This window comes from Leptopilina heterotoma, unplaced genomic scaffold (assembly GCF_015476425.1).
Source record: "Leptopilina heterotoma isolate Lh14 unplaced genomic scaffold, ASM1547642v1 Lhet_362, whole genome shotgun sequence".
In the NCBI taxonomy this organism is placed as follows: Eukaryota; Metazoa; Arthropoda; class Insecta; order Hymenoptera; family Figitidae; genus Leptopilina; species Leptopilina heterotoma.
The window spans coordinates 2,133,922-2,154,795 of record NW_025111043.1 but is presented as its reverse complement, the minus strand read 5'-3'; the positions used below and the strand labels follow the sequence as shown (position 1 = coordinate 2,154,795).

The 20,874-nt window shown below is 30.0% G+C and overlaps 1 protein-coding gene across 1 annotated transcript in view; it reads left to right on the top strand.

The window, feature by feature from the left end:
• LOC122505686 overlaps positions 1 to 20,874 on the top strand; it is a 654,464-nt gene that overhangs the window by 237,475 nt on the left and 396,115 nt on the right. The gene's annotated exons all lie outside the window — the stretch shown is intronic.

The following is a 20,874-nucleotide window of genomic DNA, read 5'->3' as shown; positions in this document are numbered from 1 at the left end:
ATTCATAACTCGAAAATTTGGGCGATTAAACAAAAATAAAAAACACATATTTCTTTTTTTTCCATATAGATTGAGAAAAAAATATGTTTAACCGAATTCTCAAGGTCATAGGTAAATCTTGCGTGGAATTGCCCATATATTATAGATAGGGGCAGAAAAACCAATTGCCGAATTAGGCATAGATACTGCGGAAGGTTGATAATATCTGGAAGACTCACGAGAAACTCTGAAATTAATTAGTGCTAGTAATTTTGAACAATCTATATTATTATTAATTAATTTAAATAGTAATGTTGATTGAGATAAAAAACGACGTTCGGCAACTGTTAAGAAGTTAAATTTTTTGCAAAGTTCAATATAGTCAGAGCCTGGTAATGGTACAATTTTTATAAATTAAACAGATTTACTAAAAATTTGTTACTCAGGGATTTTTAGCTTCACTGATATCAAATCTGATGTCACTTTTCAAAAATTCAAATTTTTAAAAAATTCGTCCGCCATATTAAATCCGCTATTTTTAATGTTTAAAAAGTAATAGCGGATTCGTAATCAGCAATCTTGAAAATGATTCTTTGGTTGCGGAGATATCTTTTTGTAATATAGGTGGATATACGTTAATATTCGTACCAATCCTTATTGTTAAATTGCATTTTTTTTAAAATTGAGGTGTAAATTTACACATTTCAGATTGATTTCCGGATATGGGTGATTCTACAAACGAATGACGAAAAACAAGAAAATTTGGACACAACATTTTTTTCTCATTTAAGGTCTGAAAAGTATTTTAACTTCAAGTTAATGGTACTAATAAAGACATCCATAAGTGGCCAGACAAAATATTTTTAACAAAAGTTATGGTTATTTATAAACAATTTATCCAGAGAATTAAAATCGTGTCAAGAAAATTCACATTAACATAAAAATTAATAAATGGATTTTTATAAAATTGGTTACTCGGGGGATTACGGGGTTGCTGATTAAGAATCCAATGTCAGTTTTTCAAAATTCAAAATGGCGGATCCAATATGGCGGACGACTTTTGAAAAAACTGATCGTATTCGTCTAAAAATCGTTACTCGGGGGTTTTGAGGTCGCTGATTAAGAATCTAATTAAATGAATTTTAAAAAAATTGTTCGATTTTTATTAAATTTGATTTTGTAAAATATATTTAAACGTTAAATAAGTTATTAACCTAGAGGAAAAGTTAGAACTAACAATTTACAAGTTACCACCATTTTCGCAACTTTTGAATCAGATAGTTCAAGATTATTTAAAATACGGAATACTTAATGCATACGGAAATTTCCGAGGACTGAAAAGAAATCGAGTACCCGAAAAAATCGAATACTAAATACTTTGAGTACACCTCTAGTTTTTAACGTTGAGTTTAATTTTGAATTTACTTTTTAATAATTTATTAATTTATTTTTATTTAATTTATTTAAGTAATTAATAATTAATAATAATAATAAATTGTAATTAATTAATTAATTATGATTATTAAAAATTATTTAAAATTTATTTATTTATTTTTATACATGTATGAACTATAAATATAGTAGTAGAACTAAAAAACATAATTAAATTGTTTAAACAAATTGTAAAAACAATGGTTAATTTGAAAAAAGTTGACCTCGGATTGGTAATAAGCGAAACAGAAAATCACCGAGTAACGATTTTCAGACGAATATATTAAGTTTCTCCAAAATCGTCGGCCATATTGGATCCGCCATTTTGAATTGAAAAATTTTAAAAACTGACATTAGGTTCTTAATCAGCAACCCCGAAAACCCCCAAGTAACGATTTTTACGAGGATCAATAAAAGTCATCGGTTTAATTAATTTTGGTTGTAATTTAATTAATAATTGTTTATAACAAATTACGGATGGTCTATTTGTTTCTATAAGCACAATTTCACAAATCATAGAATTGTAAAAGTAAGTTCAAGTGTCTAATAATAAAGAACTACTTTGATTTTAGTGAGCTAAACTTTATTCATATAAAAAAATACTTATTCCATTTGTTTGTTTATGTCAATATAATTATTTATGCGAAATGAAAATTGAAAATTCAGTTATAGCAATTTCTTGCAAATTTAATTAGGATTATTTTGAGATCAGAAAATCGAACAATAGTTGAAAATTGTTAATTTTACGCTATTTTTAGTGATATAGTATACATCCTATCTCAAAAGTGCCAGACGAATGAGAACCAGACGAATGAGAATTTGGCATTTTTTGTTTAAAAAAATAGAAAAATAACATTAAATGAAAAAATCCTTCAGTACTATCTTATAGAGAATAATAATCTACAAAACATAAGTCTATAGAATAACCAAAAAATAAAATATTTTTTTAAAAAATGTATGCCAGACGAATGAGAATTTGTCTGGTCACAACACAATCTCCGTCACAAATTGAGAAATCTTGGTTAATAGATTAGAAGATTCAATAAAACCCGATTGGTATCACATTTAGTTTAGTTTGATTAACAACTACAGCGAACAGTCACTTCATTAGAATGTTGATTTTTAATAATTTTTACATTTTTTGCACTGCCAGACGAATGATAAAAAATTCAGAGGACAAACTTCGCGAAGATATTTTATAAATAAGATATAGAGAAACGTCATAATTATTTTCATATTAGTAATCTACAACTATTCAAAATTACTAATTCAGTATGAAATTTCCGCAAAAAATTTGAAAAGTGATATTTATTCTCAATATGAACTGTCATTCTCCCAAAGGGACATGCCAGACGAATGAGAATTTAGCACTATAATGTGTATTTTTAGCAAAAAAATATTTTTTTTCATCGGTTTTTTTTCTGTGATATAATAGAAACCATTAAGATTTACAATTTCCATTAAAAGTAAAATTATTCTTTCCAAAATTAATATACAAAACATGCTTCAGACATCAAAATTCCCTCTTTTGTAGAATCACCCATATCTCACTTAAATGATCAGCTGGGATTTCAAATCAAACGGATGTGTAATGTCACGAAATGCCACATCATTTTTACCGTATTTTACCGTATTTTTCCCTTTCCATTCATTTTCCTTTTTGGTTTTTTTTGTTTTTGTTTTTTTTAACTTTTTTGACGCCATTCTGAAAACTGGACGACACTACATTCTCAATTGTTCAGCGACTGTTTTGTCAACACTTGTCGAGTTCGTTCTGTTTTTTTCAGAAAATTAAAATCTTTCTCTCTTTTTTATTTTGCATTCTAATTTTCATTAGGAAATTGTTTCACACGAGAAATAGTGGAAAATCTTTAACACGAAAATACTGTGTGGAACTTTTAATTAAAACTTTTTCAAATTAAAAACTTAGTGCGTGCGTCAATTTCTTTTTTCTTCATGGGGGGAGGGATTTAGTTAAGAAATAACGTAACAATTTAAAGCAAAAAAAGTATTTTGAATTTAAGAATATTAATTATTATAATTACACTATAAGAATTACTTATAGGCATTAATGTGTAATTTTCTTCTTAGAAAAAGCAGGCCATCAAACTTGTACCAAAGAAATTCAAAAAATTTGGAACAATTTTTCTGTATTAAAAACTATTCTAGAAAATATATGAAACATAATATGGTATAGATTTTTCAAGAAAATTCAATTAATAAAATACATTTGAATTTTAGAAATTATTTTTCTGTTAATAAGATTATTCCAAATTTTTTGAATTTCTTTGGTCCAAGTTTGATGGCCTGCATTTTCTAAGAAAAAAAATTACACGTTAATGCCTATAAGTAATTCTTATAATACCGTAGCAAATGACCTTTAAAATAAGCTAAGATCATTAAAAAGCATTCATTATTTTAGAAGTTATTCACATCTTTTGTAAAACATTGGAAATGACGATTTTTTAAAAATATCTAAATAAATTATTGTCTGAACGACTTCTAAAATATCTTGTTCTTTTCAAAATTTTATCATCTTTCAAAAAATGAACAGAAAAAAATGTTATTTTCAATAAATTTTATTATTATAACGATTTTCATTCGCCTGAAAATGGGTGGTCTCTCAATTTTGACCGGTAGTGTATATTTATTTAAAATTCCGAAGAATGGTAATTAGGTTAAAAAAAAAATTTTTTCAATTTCAAGCAACATTTTTATTCAAATGTTTTTTCTTTTGTGTGTTAATTAAAATACTATGTAACTCATTTATTTAACGATGAACGAATGGGTCTCATTTCATAACTAAAAATTGAATAATCTTATGTAGGGAGTAAAAGCAAAAAGTATATATATCACTGATGCGAATAATGATAATTCTACTGATCATTTAATTAAACTTGGGTTACTAATATTGTCAGATAAAAGTTGTTGTAAAATCGTGAAAATACTCTATCTAAATCAGTGAAATTTTAGGAAGTATCAGTGACTCTATTATTGCGATTTTAATCAGTGATTGAAAATTAATACACAGGAAAAAAAAAAGTCTGACTCCGTTTACACCTTAAATTCAGCCCATGTATTTCACATAAGTCTGTCCTTGTTTAACGGGGCTGACTCCGTTTACATCTTAAATTCAGCTTCAAAAATAGGCTGAAAGTAAAACTTTTTTTTTAGAGTGTATTTATTAATTATTTTTTAATTGGCCAATCAGTAAAATATGACGTATATTTCAATAATTTTTAACTAATTTTCAGTGAAATATCACTTATTGAAATCGTGAAAATAAATCAAATTTCACTAATTTAGTTTTAGGAGTCTCTGATTCTCATTGTCAGTCCAATTTCACTGATTCAGATTTAGAAAGTATGATATAAATATAAAAGGAATCCATGTGGAAAGATTTGTAAGAAACTGCTCCTTGGAAATTCCGACAGAATTCTAATTGGAATTTTATCGGAATCCCGTAGGACTTCCGATGATTTCCGATTTTCTACTGAATTCCATCGGAATTATATCAGAGTCTCGGTCGGAATTTCCGGTAGGAAATTCTAACAGAAATTCCAAGGACCAATTACTTGGTACTAAACTTGCGAAGTATTTGATTTTTGCTACAAAATATAAATAGAGTCACTAGTAAAATATCACAGCGAAAAGAAAATGATAAAAAATAATAAAAAAATCTAATTTATAGAATATTATAAAGTAAATTTTCCAGAAAATTTGATAATTTATTATATGAGGCATTCCATTTCAAATCGTTCCACCGACAAAAAACAATCGCAAGGAGAGCGATTTTCTAATAAATATAATTATTTAAAAATTAAATTATTGAGGCATTTCACGTCAGAAATATCACGATTTGCAAAGGGTATGCCGATTTTCGCAAAACTTCGTGGGATTATAGTTCTATATAAGAGACTTCTTTCCCCCAAATTTAATAAAAATTCAAAATTGTTGAAGATACGCCATTTTGAATTTTAATATTAATTTTATAAAATTTTGAATATCTCGGAATATTGTCCATGGATTTTTACGAAATTTACACATCTTTCAGGTAAAAGTATGTACTTTAAAATGCAAATAAAGTTAATAAAAAAAATTAATTTTTAAATAAAAAAATTGAAAAAAGTTTTTTTAAACAATTTTTTGTTTATTTACTCCTCTCTGAGAAAAATGTTATTAACATATTTGGATTCCTTATGAATTCACCTTTAATTTCATAAAAAAAAATTGATAGAGACTCAACTAGTTCCGGAGATATTAAAGTTTTTGTAAAAAAAGCGTCGTCGCGCCATAGCACCATACTGCACAAGTCGCGTAGTACGTTACCGTAGTCGTGCATTGCTGCTGCAACTATGAACTATTTTTTACAAAAACTTTAGGGATCATCCATAAACCACGTAGCTCCGATTTTTGAACTTTTCGACCCCTCCCCTCCCCCACGTAGCTTAACGTAGCATATTACCGAACCCCCTCCCCCCCCTACTTAATGGAACGTAGCTTTTTTCTTTTTTTGAATATTAAAATCTCTTTTCTAAAAATAATCAATAAAATCGTATTGAAACATAGTAAACAATATTAAATGTTTTTAAATCACAGTTTATTTTTTTCTTTTGACAAGTAAGAGTTTGATACAAGACTAATTCTTAATTTTAATCAATATATATATATATTTAATATTTAATTATATATTATATATTATATATTTAATATATATTTATTTATATATTTATATATATATTATTAAATATGTATATTTTTTCATCACTATATATATATATATATATATATATATATATATATATATATATGGGGCATTCTTTATGAACGGGAGACCCCTATCCCCCAAAATTGATTTTGAGCTAGAGACTTGAAATAAAGCTTAAAATTTAGCTCAATTAGTCTACTTTTCATTGCAAAGTGGCCAAAAAAAAAATTCAAAATGGCCGATTTAATATGGCCGAAAATGTATTAAAAATACATAAAATTTATTTTAATTTTTAATGCAAATCAATTTTAGATTGATAGAAAAAGTTGTACGAGGTTCTAAAAGTTAGCTAGTCACTTTTCTCACAAAAAGCAATATTAAAAATTTTTAAATCCAAGATGGCGACTCCAATATGGCGGAATAATTCTCAAAACTGCTCAAATTCATTAACAATTTCTTACTCAGGGGTTTTCGAGGGTGCTCAACACGAATCTGTTATCTAAAAATATAATATATTATAACTGTTAGTGATTAACTCCTAAAACTCACCCTTAATTGATACTTTCATCCCTTAAAAACCGTTACATATTTTTTTAAAATTAAAATTTTTATTTAGTTTGATTAGTAGGCGAATACGATTTTTCGGACCACAAGTAATGATATTACGTAATAACCCGATATAATCATCCCCTAAAAATCACCCTTAATTCATACTTTCATCCCTGAAAAACCGTTACATATTTTTTCAAAATTAAAATTTTTATTTAGTTTCATTAGTAAGTGAATACGATTTTTCGGACCACAAGTAATGATATTACGTAATAACCCGATATAATCATCCCCTAAAAATCACCCTTAATTCATACTTTGATACCTTAGAACCTTGACATACTTTTTTGAATGTCATAATTTTTTTGCGCTTTATTATCAGCTGCTTTTTTTTGTTTAACTACTAATGATATTACGAGATAATCAAACATGAGTAACTCATGTTAACAAATACAATTATAATTATTATGCTTGTTTATAACAATGTTAATTTATTATTGATTTGGGTGCATTCTTTGTGAACAGGAGACCCCTATCCCCCTAAAATTGGTTTTGAGCTGGAGACTTGTAATAAAGCTCAAAATTTAGCTCAATTAGTCTACTTTTCATTGCAAAGTGGCCAAAAAAAATTCAAAATGTCCGATTTAATCTCTTAAAACTGATAAAATAAGAGTTTTCTAATAGCTAAATATAAATTAAAAGTTACATTACAAAAACAACTACAATAAAGCGTACAGATTTTATAAAATCAAATTACAAATATTTAAGGTAAAACTACTTTTAGACCGACCAACAAAGGTAAGATTTTATCACAGTATAACACAGTCCAGACATTTTAGGCAAGACTAGTTTCAGCCCGACCAGCAAAGGTAAGGAAGGATCACAGTCCGGACAATTAAGGCAAGACTAGTTTCAGCCCGACCAGCAAAGGTAAGGAAGGATCACAGTCCGGACAATTAATGCAAGACTAGTTTCAGCCCGACCAGCAAAGGTAAGGGAGGATCACAGTCCAGACAATTAAGGCAAGACTAGTTTCAGCCCGACCAGTAAAGGTAAGGAAGGATCACAGTCCGGACAATTAAGGCAAGACTAGTTTCAGCCCGACCAGTAAAGGTAAGGAAGGATCACAGTCCGGACAATTAAGGCAAGACTAGTTTCAGCCCGACCAGCAAAGGTAAGGAAGGATCACTGTCCAGACAATTAATGCAAGACTAGTTTCAGCCCGACCAGCAAAGGTAAGGGAGGATCACAGTCCAGACAATTAAGGCAAGACTAGTTTCAGCCCGACCAGTAAAGGTAAGGAAGGATCACAGTCCGGACAATTAAGGCAAGACTAGTTTCAGCCCGACCAGCAAAGGTAAGGAAGGATCACTGTCCAGACAATTAATGCAAGACTAGTTTCAGCCCGACCAGCAAAGGTAAGGGAGGATCACAGTCCAGACAATTAAGGCAAGACTAGTTTCAGCCCGACCAGTAAAGGTAAGGAAGGATCACAGTCCGGACAATTAAGGCAAGACTATTTTCAGCCCGACCAGCAAAGGTAAGGAAGGATCACTGTCCAGACAATTAATGCAAGACTAGTTTCAGCCTGACCAGCAAAGGTAAGGAAGGATCACTGTCCAGACAATTAATGCAAGACTAGTTTCAGCCCGACCAGCAAAAGTAAGGGAGGATCACAGTCCGGACAATTAAGGCAAGACTAGTTTCAGCCCGACCAGCAAAGGTAAGGAAGGATCACAGTCCGGACAATTAAGGCAAGACTAGTTTCAGCCCGACCAGTAAAGGTAAGAAAGGATCACAGTCCGGACAATTAAGGCAAGACTAGTTTCAGCCCGACCAGCAAAGGTAAGGAAGGATCACAGTCCGGACAATTAAGGCAAGACTAGTTTCAGCCCGACCAGTAAAGGTAAGAAAGGATCACAGTCCGGACAATTAAGGCAAGACTAGTTTCAGCCCGACCAGCAAAGGTAAGGAAGGATCACAGTCCGGACAATTAAGGCAAGACTAGTTTCAGCCTGACCAGCAAAGGTAAGGAAGGATCACAGTCCACATGTTTTTCAAATGCCAATTTATTTCGCTAAATAGTTTAGTGTGTTACCTGTCAGAGCATTAGAATATCTTTTTATTAATAGTTTTTTGTTTTCACTGACAATAAAACAATGGTTTTTTAATATTTCTGGAACTGGTGGAGCCTCGTTAAACCTTTTTTTAAGAAATCTGTCTGCGGTCTCATGCATTTTGCGACTGTAATAAAATACTTTAATAGTTGTGAAATAATTTTTACCCCAATGAACAAGTTTTTCATGTGATAAAATTGCTTCGGATGGTTTACACAGAAGACTGTTTCGTGCAGCTTCTCTTTTGAATGTAGCTCCAATACCATCTGAAGCTCCTTTTCCATGCGCAGTTGCATGAACATGCCATTCAGCTGGTACTCCGAAGTCTTGTTTATGATGGACCAAGTTAATCATTTGAAATTTGTTTTTAAAATGTTGCTTGGCACCATCGCTAGAATAAATTACTTTCTTTACATTGTGGTTTTCTTTTAAATAAGGGATTAACATTTTCTGCATTGTATAAACAGCCGCAGTATCATGTCGGGTACTTTCTGATAAAAATACGAGACTTTTGTGCTTAATTTCGCCATCAATTTTGTAGTAGTACACAACAGGAAATACTGTACATTGCGAGTTATTAAAATGAAACGCTTGAGAAGCATCTTGAGCAACGTATTTGTAGTTTTCAGCAAAATCTAAAACCACTAGAACTTCACCATCATTTAAATTGTTTTTCTTCTCGCTAAAATATTGCGACTGCTGCTTTGATATAAATGAGTGAGGTTTTAGAAGTAACAGTTTATTCCTAAATTCTTCTATATATTCTGCAATGGTCACGATGCGTGTTTGTAGTGTCGATCTGTCTGTGGAAGTCCATGCACTAAATTGTACATGTTGGATATTCTTCTCGGTAAGTAGTTGTTGTAAGAATTGTGAAAAGTCGTCAATACTTGGACATTCAGAACAAGTAGTAAGAAAGCAATTTTCAGTTGGATTTTTGCAAGTAATTTGCTTTAAACAATCTTTATAATTTTCAACTGGATTTTTTAAATGTTCAGTAAGTTTCTTTACATCAATTGCATCCAACAGTAACTTGAAATTTTGATGTACAGTGCATACACAAACAGAATGAGTTCCACTGCCTCCAGCAAGAACACATTCTTTCGGACGAAGCTGGGCAAATTTGCTGAAACTTACAGAAAAATTTTCATTGCTTTTTTTGTATAAACAAAAAAGTCCCTTCAAATCTAAAAGAAGAAGACGTTTTTGTTTTACAGAACTTCCGTTTTTATCTTTCACAGAGACTACATCTTTTTTCCCAGCCATTACCCTACTATTTTCATCACTATTGTAAAAATCTACAATATTTTGAACAGTTGATGAAGGTAATGCTTTACCAGCTTTTGCTGTAGTCTCACCCAAAATGCCTTTAGAAATTCTAAGATTTATAGCCTTTTTAGCTAACTGCCAACTGCATCCAAATTCTTCCGAAATTTTGTTAGCACTCCATGATTTTGGAAGTATTGTAAGAATGCGTAACTTTAAAGGATCACTACTTGGCAAACTTAAAAATTTCTCTTTCAAATCAGACATCATTTCTTCTAATTCAGTTTCTCTTTCTGAGAAAACAATCACTGGTTTTATATTGTTATCATCCAAATTTGCGCTTACGTCCATTTCATTTGATTGATGAACTGACGCTTCAGAATTTTTTAAATGGATTTCAGAATCATGATTTTTTCGTCTACATTCCCAACATACTTTTACTGAATCAGGAAGCTCAGGAAATTTTCGTTTCATACCTACCGATATTTTTCGCAAATCTTTACCTTTGTGGTTAGAAACACCAAAGGCTTCAAAAGGATTGCAACATCGGTCTCTATGAAAGTTATCCTTATTTGACATTTTTATTTATCAATATTCAAATTCAGCAAATTTAGCATGAAAAAGATATGAAGAAAAAAAATAAAAAAAAAATTCCTGAAAAAATAAAAGCGATATACATAGAAAAATAAAAAAACTACAAACCTGCACTATTATTTAGATATGAACAGTGAAACGCAACCATTCATATGTAAAAGATAACTTCACATTTAGCACGCTCTTTATATATACTCTAAATGTCGTTTTTCTTGTGAGAAAGACATCCACCTAGCGTCAGTTTTAGGAAACAAAATTTGGCGGTAAATTTAAATTACATTTAAAATAACATTTAATCAAACTTATAAGAAATTTCTATAAAAATTATCACAGCTGAAAAACTGATGTAAATCAATAATAAATTAACATTGTTATAAACAAGCATAATAATTATAATTGTATTTGTTAACATGAGTTACTCATGTTTGATTATCTCGTAATATCATTAGTAGTTAAACAAAAAAAAAGCAGCTGATAATAAAGCGCAAAAAAATTATGACATTCAAAAAAGTATGTCAAGGTTCTAAGGTATCAAAGTATGAATTAAGGGTGATTTTTAGGGGATGATTATATCGGGTTATTACGTAATATCATTACTTGTGGTCCGAAAAATCGTATTCACTTACTAATGAAACTAAATAAAAATTTTAATTTTGAAAAAATATGTAACGGTTTTTCAGGGATGAAAGTATGAATTAAGGGTGATTTTTAGGGGATGATTATATCGGGTTATTACGTAATATCATTACTTGTGGTCCGAAAAATCGTATTCGCCTACTAATCAAACTAAATAAAAATTTTAATTTTAAAAAAATATGTAACGGTTTTTAAGGGATGAAAGTATCAATTAAGGGTGAGTTTTAGGAGTTAATCACTAACAGTTATAATATATTATATTTTTAGATAACAGATTCGTGTTGAGCACCCTCGAAAACCCCTGAGTAAGAAATTGTTAATGAATTTGAGCAGTTTTGAGAATTATTCCGCCATATTGGAGTCGCCATCTTGGATTTAAAAATTTTTAATATTGCTTTTTGTGAGAAAAGTGACTAGCTAACTTTTAGAACCTCGTACAACTTTTTCTATCAATCTAAAATTGATTTGCATTAAAAATTAAAATAAATTTTATGTATTTTTAATACATTTTCGGCCATATTAAATCGGCCATTTTGAATTTTTTTTTTTGGCCACTTTGCAATGAAAAGTAGACTAATTGAGCTAAATTTTAAGCTTTATTTCAAGTCTCTAGCTCAAAATCAATTTTGGGGGATAGGGGTCTCCCGTTCATAAAGAATGCCCCATATATATATATATATATATATATATATTTATAGTATATTTATTCCACATGAAAAGGGCCTATATTGTCGGTTCTAGTTTTCGAGATAATCGCAATTTAGTAATTTTGGAGCAAAATCTTAATTTTTAAAAATTTTTTATTATCAATCTACATGTTTTAACAAGTCGAATTATGCGGTTTTCATTAATTTATCGATAATTTAACTGTTTGATTTCATTGGTTCTTTAGAAAAATGAAAAGGGCCCATTTTGGCGGTCATTTGCAAAAGTAATCCGTATTTTAAAAAATGGTGGTGTGGAAAAAATTTAAAATCTCTTGATTTTTCATCTTTAAGGTGTCCTGGACTGTAAACAATTCTTATCTGAATAACTTTCCAGAAGAACCAGTGATATTGATGTTAGAGTCTTTTTTTCGTAATTGTCGAAATGAAAATTTGGATATTACGTTAATTTTTTCATAATAGAAACTGTCAAAAATTTTTAAATAAGTTATCTAATATCTATTCTTTTTCTTCAAATGACACAATAAAATTGTACCTAATCATTAATCTTGTAAAAAAATGGTTCTTTAATAGAAAAACTGTCCTTTTTAGAAAAAAAAAGTTTTTCGTATTTTCAAAATTAAGAGGGGGGGATGGTTTTAAAAATTTAAAACCTGTTGGTTTTTTATCTTCAAGGTAACCGCTTTTCTCGAAATGAGGTTTTTGGCGTTCTAAACTTTTAAATTCCGTAACTCAGCGAATTTTTAACCAAAAAAGTTCTAAGACCACTCAAAATTTTCCAAATTTTGCCAGGAATACGCCCATATAGATAACTCCAATAGTGCCAAAATGGGCCCTTTTCATGTGGACGTCCACATATATCTCTGGAATTGACTTTCGAGCTGCCCGCGTAATTTCAAAAAAATGTATGTCAAATAAAAATACAAAGCTACGTTGCTCAGACTCAAAACCCTCCCTCCCCCCATGTGGTCTAACGTAGCACATTACCGAACCCCCTCCCCCCCAAAGCAGGCTACGTGGTTTATGGATGGTCCCTTAATATCTCCGGAACTAGTTGAGTCTCAATCAATTTTTTTTATGAAATTAAAGGTGAATTCATAAGGAATTCAAATATGTTAATAACATTTTTCTCAGAGAGGAGTAAATAAACAAAAAATTGTTTTAAAAAACTTTTTTCAATTTTTTTATTTAAAAATGAATTTTTTTTTATTAACTTTATTTGCATTTTAAAGTACATACTTTTACCTGAAAGATGTGTAAATTTCGTAAAAATCCATAAACAATATTCCGAGATATTCAAAATTTTATAAAATTAATATTAAAATTCAAAATGGCGTGTCTTCAACCATTTTGATTTTTTTAAAAAAAAATTTGGGGGAAAGAAGTCTCTTATATAGAACTATAATCCCACGAAGTTTTGCGAAAATCGGCATACCCTTTGCAAATCATGATATTTCTGACGTGAAATGCCTCTATTTGTAACATATTATACACTGAATCGAAAGAGAATTTCATGAACTTTCTAATGCTATTTTTATTTCTTAAAATTTCTCTCAATTTCGTAGAGAAATTCCTGTTTGAAAGTTTAAACTCTTAATATCTCAAAACACCCCCCCCCCCCGTCGATTTTTATCAAAATTATATGAAAATAAAGCTTAACTTTTCTAGTTTCCATTCCCGTACACGGAGAAAAATAAATAGTAATAATTATACTATTTTCGATGAAAAATTACTACTTTTAAGTAGTAATTTTGAAACTGCTCGAAAAATAGTAACTTTTGCTTCGTATTCAAACGATTTTTACTTTTTTGAAAAAGTATAATTTACTTCAAGGAATCTAAATTTTATTAAAAGCCGAGTAATATTTAAAATGTCCCGAGCAATTAATACTCTGAGCGAAGCAACTTTTATTACGAATCAGAGCAATTATTACTATTTCGGTAAAGATTTTTACTCGTAAAAGTAGTAATCCGTACCCACACAATGACGCGCCTCACACCGACGGGCGAAACGAATGCCGGCGCGCCTGCGCGTCTGTCCACGCCGTGACGAAAAAAAATGCTGGTGTAGAGAGCTATATTGTCTCGTTTTATTTTAATAAATTAAAATAAAATAATCAGTGCGTTCAAAAAATATTTTTTCAAGTAATTAACACTCTGCATGTGTATTATTATTCATTATTCATAAGTTTTACTTTTTTTTCACATTCTTATTTACAATTAACAACTTAACATATCGGAAAATCTTAACATCTATACAGTTTCGAACCCTACCTAACTTATATCTAACGCAACCTAAAATCGCACGCATTTATACTAAGCCTCTCGGCTACGCAATCGCTATGGAGAAAATTTCATGTTACCCGTATATATCTCTTTTCGATAAAGTGAATCATAAATTATATTTATTTAGATAAGTTACTGAATTAAAATATAAACATTTATAATAATAATAATAATAAACAGTATTATTAATTTAAAATTAGGTACTTATTTTAATTATTAAATTATTAGATTATAATGTTAATGATTTTATTTATTTATATATTTTTATTAATTAATTAGTAATTCATTAAAAATTAATTAACTAATTTTAAAGTGATTATACATGAATTGCATACTTTGGAAATTGATAAATAATTAAAATGCATATAGCAATTAATGATCGCACCACTGATATAAACAAAATTGTCCAAAAAACTGAACCGTGCTACACGTGCTTCTTGTAACCTAGAAATGTTGGTTACGGTCGCTGCGCATGACAGTAGTGACGTGATCACACACATAGGTGTGTAACAGTAGTGGTACGGATTACTACTTTTACGAGTAAAAAGTTTGTTCTGCAATAGTAAAAGTTGCTTCTTGCAGAAGCAATCTTTATTTTCCGCAGTATTAATTATTAGAATTTCTACAAGTAATATTCTCAACATATCGAATGTAAAAAGTAATACAAAATTTAATAAAATTTACAATGACGATGTAAAAATTAAAATTCTTAAAGCAATTTTTAAACGTGACTACTGTAATAATTACTATTAGTAATTTTTACTACCAGAAATAGTAATTTTTACTTCATGCGAAGTACATTTTACTATGAATAGTAATTTTTAATATAAAAGTAGAATTATTACTATTCCATAGGAACTTTTACTTGAAACTCAGCACCATTTTTCTCCGTGTATAATATATTATGGACATTTAATGGGATTAATAGAAAAAAAATTGTTTAAAAAATATGTTTTTGAAAAATTTTACTTATGGTACGAAGTTGAATCCTAACTAACCATCAACTTCGTACCATATGTCAAATTTTTCAAAAACACATTTTTTAAACAATTTTTTTTCTATTAATCCCATTAAATGTCCATAATATATTATACGGGAATGGAAACTAGAAAAGTTAAGCTTTATTTTCATATAATTTTGATAAAAATCGACGGGGGGGGTGTTTTGAGATATTAAGAGTTTAAACTTTCAAACAGGTATTTCTCTACGAAATTGAGAGAAATTTAAAAAAATAAAAATAGCATTAAAAAGTTTATGGAATTCTCTTTCGATTCAGTGTATAATATGTTACAAATAATTAAATTTTTAAATAATTATATTTAGTAGAAAATCGCTCTCCTTGTGATTGTTTTTTTGTCGGTGGAACGGTTTGAAATGGAATGCCTTATATATGTGTTATTTACTTTTTGGATTATTTATTGTTTTTTATTCTATATGGCTCCACTGTGTGGATACTATTTTCGTTTTTATTTTATTTTTTGACAAATATTTGATGTGACATTTGAATTTTTTAATGTTAAAACTATTACTAATTTGACTCACTGAAGAGAAGAATGTCTTTGTTTTTCTTATTATGATAAGATTATTTATTTTAAAAAATGTTCACTTTATATTCATTCATTAAATAAAAATTTGTTTCTTAAGTTTTAAAATTACTACCTTTAATTTAAAACTGTGAAAAAAATTAAATGGTCTAAAACACTTAGAAGTCAGAGAAAGTTTTTTAGGCTAGTAGACACCCTGTTTAAACAAACAAATATGTTATAACATTACTAGTTCTAAAGCAAATGATAATATTTTACTAAAAAAATACTAAATATTCCTACAAATGTCAATTATTGTCTCACTTTTCACTAATACGCATATTTGAAAGAAGTTAAAATGTTTATTTTCGATATTAACCCTTGGGCGGGCAAGCTAAAAAAAGTACGTAAGCGGGCAAGCGAGGTCCATTGGACCCCGCTTTAAAAATGCTTACGGGGTTATACCTATTTGGCATTTTTTGTTTGTCGATTTTTTCTTTATTGGCTTAAAATATACTGTAACATTCTTAGATTAATAATCTATTAAGTCTTTGCATGAAAACAACTTTGAAATGTCTTTAAAATTATGTTTTCTGGAGAAATTCTAAATTGTAAAAATAGAAAATTTTAATTTCAAATGCATTTTTTTTAAAACAATGTTTTTTTTATTGGCTTAAAATATACTATGATACTCCTAGATTGATAATCAAAAACGTCCTTGCATGAAAACAATTTGAATTATTTCTTAAATTTAATTTTTCTGGATCAATTCCGGAGTGTCAAAATAGAACATTTAAACTTCAAACGCGTATTTAACCATGTTTTGCAAATCGGAGAGCAGTAGAACTCGAAAAATTTTCGTCCGATTGGCCTGAAAATTTAACTTTAGCTACTTAAACACTACTTTTACACACAATTTTTAAAATTGATAAACAGGATTTTTTTATGAAGAATTAAAGTAGATTTTTTTGGGTGAAAAAATGCGATTTTTTTGCAAGTATCACAATTCTTCTAAAAAAAATTCTAAAATTATAATCATGTACACATGATTAAAATTTTCACTAGATAATCTTATGTAGTTTATAAAAAAATTTTTTTTTATTTAAAAAGCCGATGTTGCCAACAATAATTTTAAACTGTACTTATAAAAATTTTTGAAAAACACCTTTTTTTAAGCCTCCAAACAGGTATAACTCCTTAAAACATAGATATTTGTATATTTTGTTTTCTTTTTATTATATTATGAATTTAAATGCATTAAAATATAAAAAAGATGATTAAGATTTTAATTTTAACAAACATCTATATTTTCAAAATACCCTGGGAAAAACAACACACACCGTTCGTAGTGCAAGGCAGAATTTTTTGGTGTAGGCTCAAATTTCTTAAAATAAAAACACTATTTTGTTATTTGTTAATATCACAATTTGTAAATTTGGTCTATTCCACTAAGTGGTACTGTAGTCCACATAGTATATTTTTTACCGTGTACGTTATTGCAATTTTGTTATGCTTATGACAATGCGGGGTCCACTGGACCCCGCTTGCCCGTTCGTGCCGGTTAAAAGTTTAAACATCCATGTAGCATCATGTACAATTGGAATATGAAAACTGTAAAAGTATTTGGATGTATTTTTAGTATATTTAACAGAATTTCTAGGATAAACTCATTCTTTCATACGGATTCGGAGAAATTGGAAAAATACATACTCGCGGGGTCCAGTGGACCCCGCTTGCCCGCCCAAGGGTTAATAAAAAATGGAAAAATTGATTTTTTATCTCAGCGCAATATTTATGGAATGAATTGTTTAAAATGAAGGATGTTTAAAATATTGTCGGCACATTCAATATATAAGAACATGTGTCTTTTACATCTTTTCGAAAGCATTGTTATATTCAAAGTAAACTTGAGTTTGGTACCACTTTGAGGAGTACACTACCGTCCACGAGTATCAGGATGATTACAAACGACTCTATGAAAAAACATGCCATCACTTTTTCAATCATATCTCGGAAATAAAAGGAGATACGAAAAAAACTTAAATACGGTTAGTATAAATTATTTGTATTTCTTTTCCTTCTTTAAATACTCGAGTAAATGGCCAAAGAAAATGTATTGTTTCGTTGAAAATAATTGTAATAATTGTAAACTAGAAATGTGTGGGACGGGGTAGGGGATTGTGTGCTTGGAACTCAGGTTGGAGTTTTCTAGAGATTGTGAAAACAAGGAAAAGGTACCTTCTATTTTTTAAGCGTTGATTAAAACTTAAAATTGGAAGGCTCTGTGTTCGAAACTGTTATGAAAAGCAAAATTGAGCACAGAGTGGGGAGCAGGTACTCGGTAGACGAGTAGGCCATAAAGATAAGAAGGGTGAAAACAAAAGGATGGCCTGGGACTCGGTCGAGCTGTTCACTTACCGGTGGAGAAGGGACTCAGGCACAATAAAAATCCCCTCCTTTCGTCAATATACATATTTCTGGTTGAAAAACCTCAGTTTTCTTTTCGACGTTGTAATAAGTGGACATTTAAAATAAAACCAAAAGGCGTTTCTGTATATCTATGTGTTTTCTTGTCATTTATTTAATGCACCCTTCCTTGTAGTCAACGAAATTTACGAATTTAACAGTTAGAAAGCTGATTAAATTTTGCATAAAATAAGCCGTCTTTGAAGTCATTTTGTTAATTATGTTTTGGTTGTATAGTGAGAAAGAAATAAGAAAAATTATCAAATTTTCTCATTTTTGTCTCTTGACTTCAACTTTTTCAAAAATCTAGGAAAATTTAGATAAAATTTTTCTAAAAACACAGAAATCTTCTTCCGAATTTCAGCTTTAAAATAAGCTTTCGAAAATTAAAAAAGGTTAATCCGTCTTCGATATATTATTAACCCGTTGACTGTCGCTGACGCATATATGCGCAAAACTAAACTGGCCAAAAGTGGTTCATGACGCATGTATGCGCTACTTAAAAAAAGTGATTAAAAACTTCTTACATGTTCCTGAAACCGGTTACTCGGGGGTTTTCGAGGTCGCTGATTACGAATATGACATTCGTTTTCCAAAATTCAAAATGGCGGATCCAATATGGCGAACAATAAAATAAAAAATTGATCAGATTGACTTGAAACGTAGTACTCGGGGGTTTTTGGGGTCGCTGATTACGAATCTGACATCAGTTTTTCTAAATTCAAAATGGCGGATCCAAGATGGCGGAAATTTTTCAAAATTCGTCGAATTTGCTTGAAACTTGTTACTCGGGGGTTTTAAGGGTCGCTGATTACGAATCTAACATTAGTTTTCTAAAATTCAAAATGGCGGATCCAATATGGCGCACGACAAAATAAAAAATTAATTATAATGGCTTGAAACTGAATACTCGGGAGTTTTTAGGGTCGCTGATTACGAATTTGTCATTATTTTTTAAGGTATTTATCGAAATTTGATTTCACCAAAAATTATCATACTGATGTCAGATTAACCAGTTTCAAACAAATTCAATGAATTTAAAAAAAATTTCCGCCATATTGAACCATATATTTTGAATTTTGAAAAACTGATTTTAGATTCGTAATCAGCGACCCTGAAAATCCCCAAGTATTCAGTTTCAAGCCAATCTTATCAATTTTTTATTTCGTTGTCCGCCATATTGGATGCGCCATTTTGAATTTTGGAAAAATAATGTTAGATTCGTAATCAGCGACCCTTAAAACCTCCGAGTAACAAGTTTCAAGCAAATTCGACGAATTTTGACAAAATTCTGCCATCTTGGATCCGCCATTTTAAATTTCGAAAAACTGATGTCAGATTCGTAATCAGCGACCCCAGAAACCTTAGGGTACCGAGTTTCATAAAAATCCATTAAAAATTTTTTTAACACACTTTTGGCCCAAACAGTGGAAATCTCGTTGACAGCCAAGGGGTTAAAAGTGTGAAGCCGAGTTTCGACGATTGGTGCATTGGAATTTAACTGTGAAAACTTGATTCTAGCTTCGGATGGCTGCGAATGGGAGAGAAAACAGGGAAGGATTTTTGCTAGAGAATAATAAATAATGATGTTTCACGAGTAATATAAAGAAACTCAAAAGTTCATCGTTCCCCTGCATGAATTCGTCCCTGCTTTCTCTCTCATTCGCAGCCGCGCGAAGCCAGAATCGAGTTGTCAGAGTTGAATTTTAATGCATTAATCGGTCGAAACATGACTTCACATTTTTAATGATATATCGAAGACGGATTAATCTTTTTTAATTTTCGAAGGCTTATTTTAAAGCTGAAAATTTTTTTAGATTTTTGAAAAAGTTGAAGTCAAGAGACAAAAATAAGAAAATTTGATAATTTTTCTTATTTCTTTCTCACTCTACAACTCAAAACATAATTAACGAAATGACTTCAAAGACGGCTTATTTTACGCAAAATTTAATCAGCTTTCTAACCGTATTTAATGATAAATCGTCCAAACGCCCGTCCTGCCGGAAGGATGTTCCGAAAAAAAGGCTTTTAAAAAAAGGGAATTCAACTTTTCTTTTCTGGCACTCCTTGGGATTAAAGTAGACGAAAAGACGAAAAAATCCATATTTTTGACTTTTTAAAATAATAGTTTAAACCATTTTTCAAAGCCTTCAAACTTGCTATGTTTTTAAACAGTGAAAAAAACATTTTCTTCATACCTCGGTCGAAAGTACGTATTTCCCGCATCAAGATCGCAGCAGAAAGCTTAAAATTTGTGCATTGATGGTTTTACTAGCACGCCATCTATCACAGCGGGAGCAAAAAAATTTTGTAGGCTATACTGTCGGTAATTCGTTGTTTGTACGCAGCGCGAGATTGTTTTTTGACACTTAACCTCACATTTTCTTCATTAATTGAAAGTAAATAATAAAAAAATGGATCAACAATTCACATCTGATGAATCTTCAGATGAGGAAGAAGTTTTGCGCGATTTTGATGCAGAAGCACAACTAATAGTACAGACTGCAACTTTGCCAAAAAAGTCCGGGGATAGGTATTTACTTGTTTATGAGACCTACAAAACGTGGCAGAGAGAACACAAAAGTTCTCTATCAGATTCTCACGAAACAAACTTAATTGTTTATTTCAAAGAATTAATTGCCAAATTAAAACCGA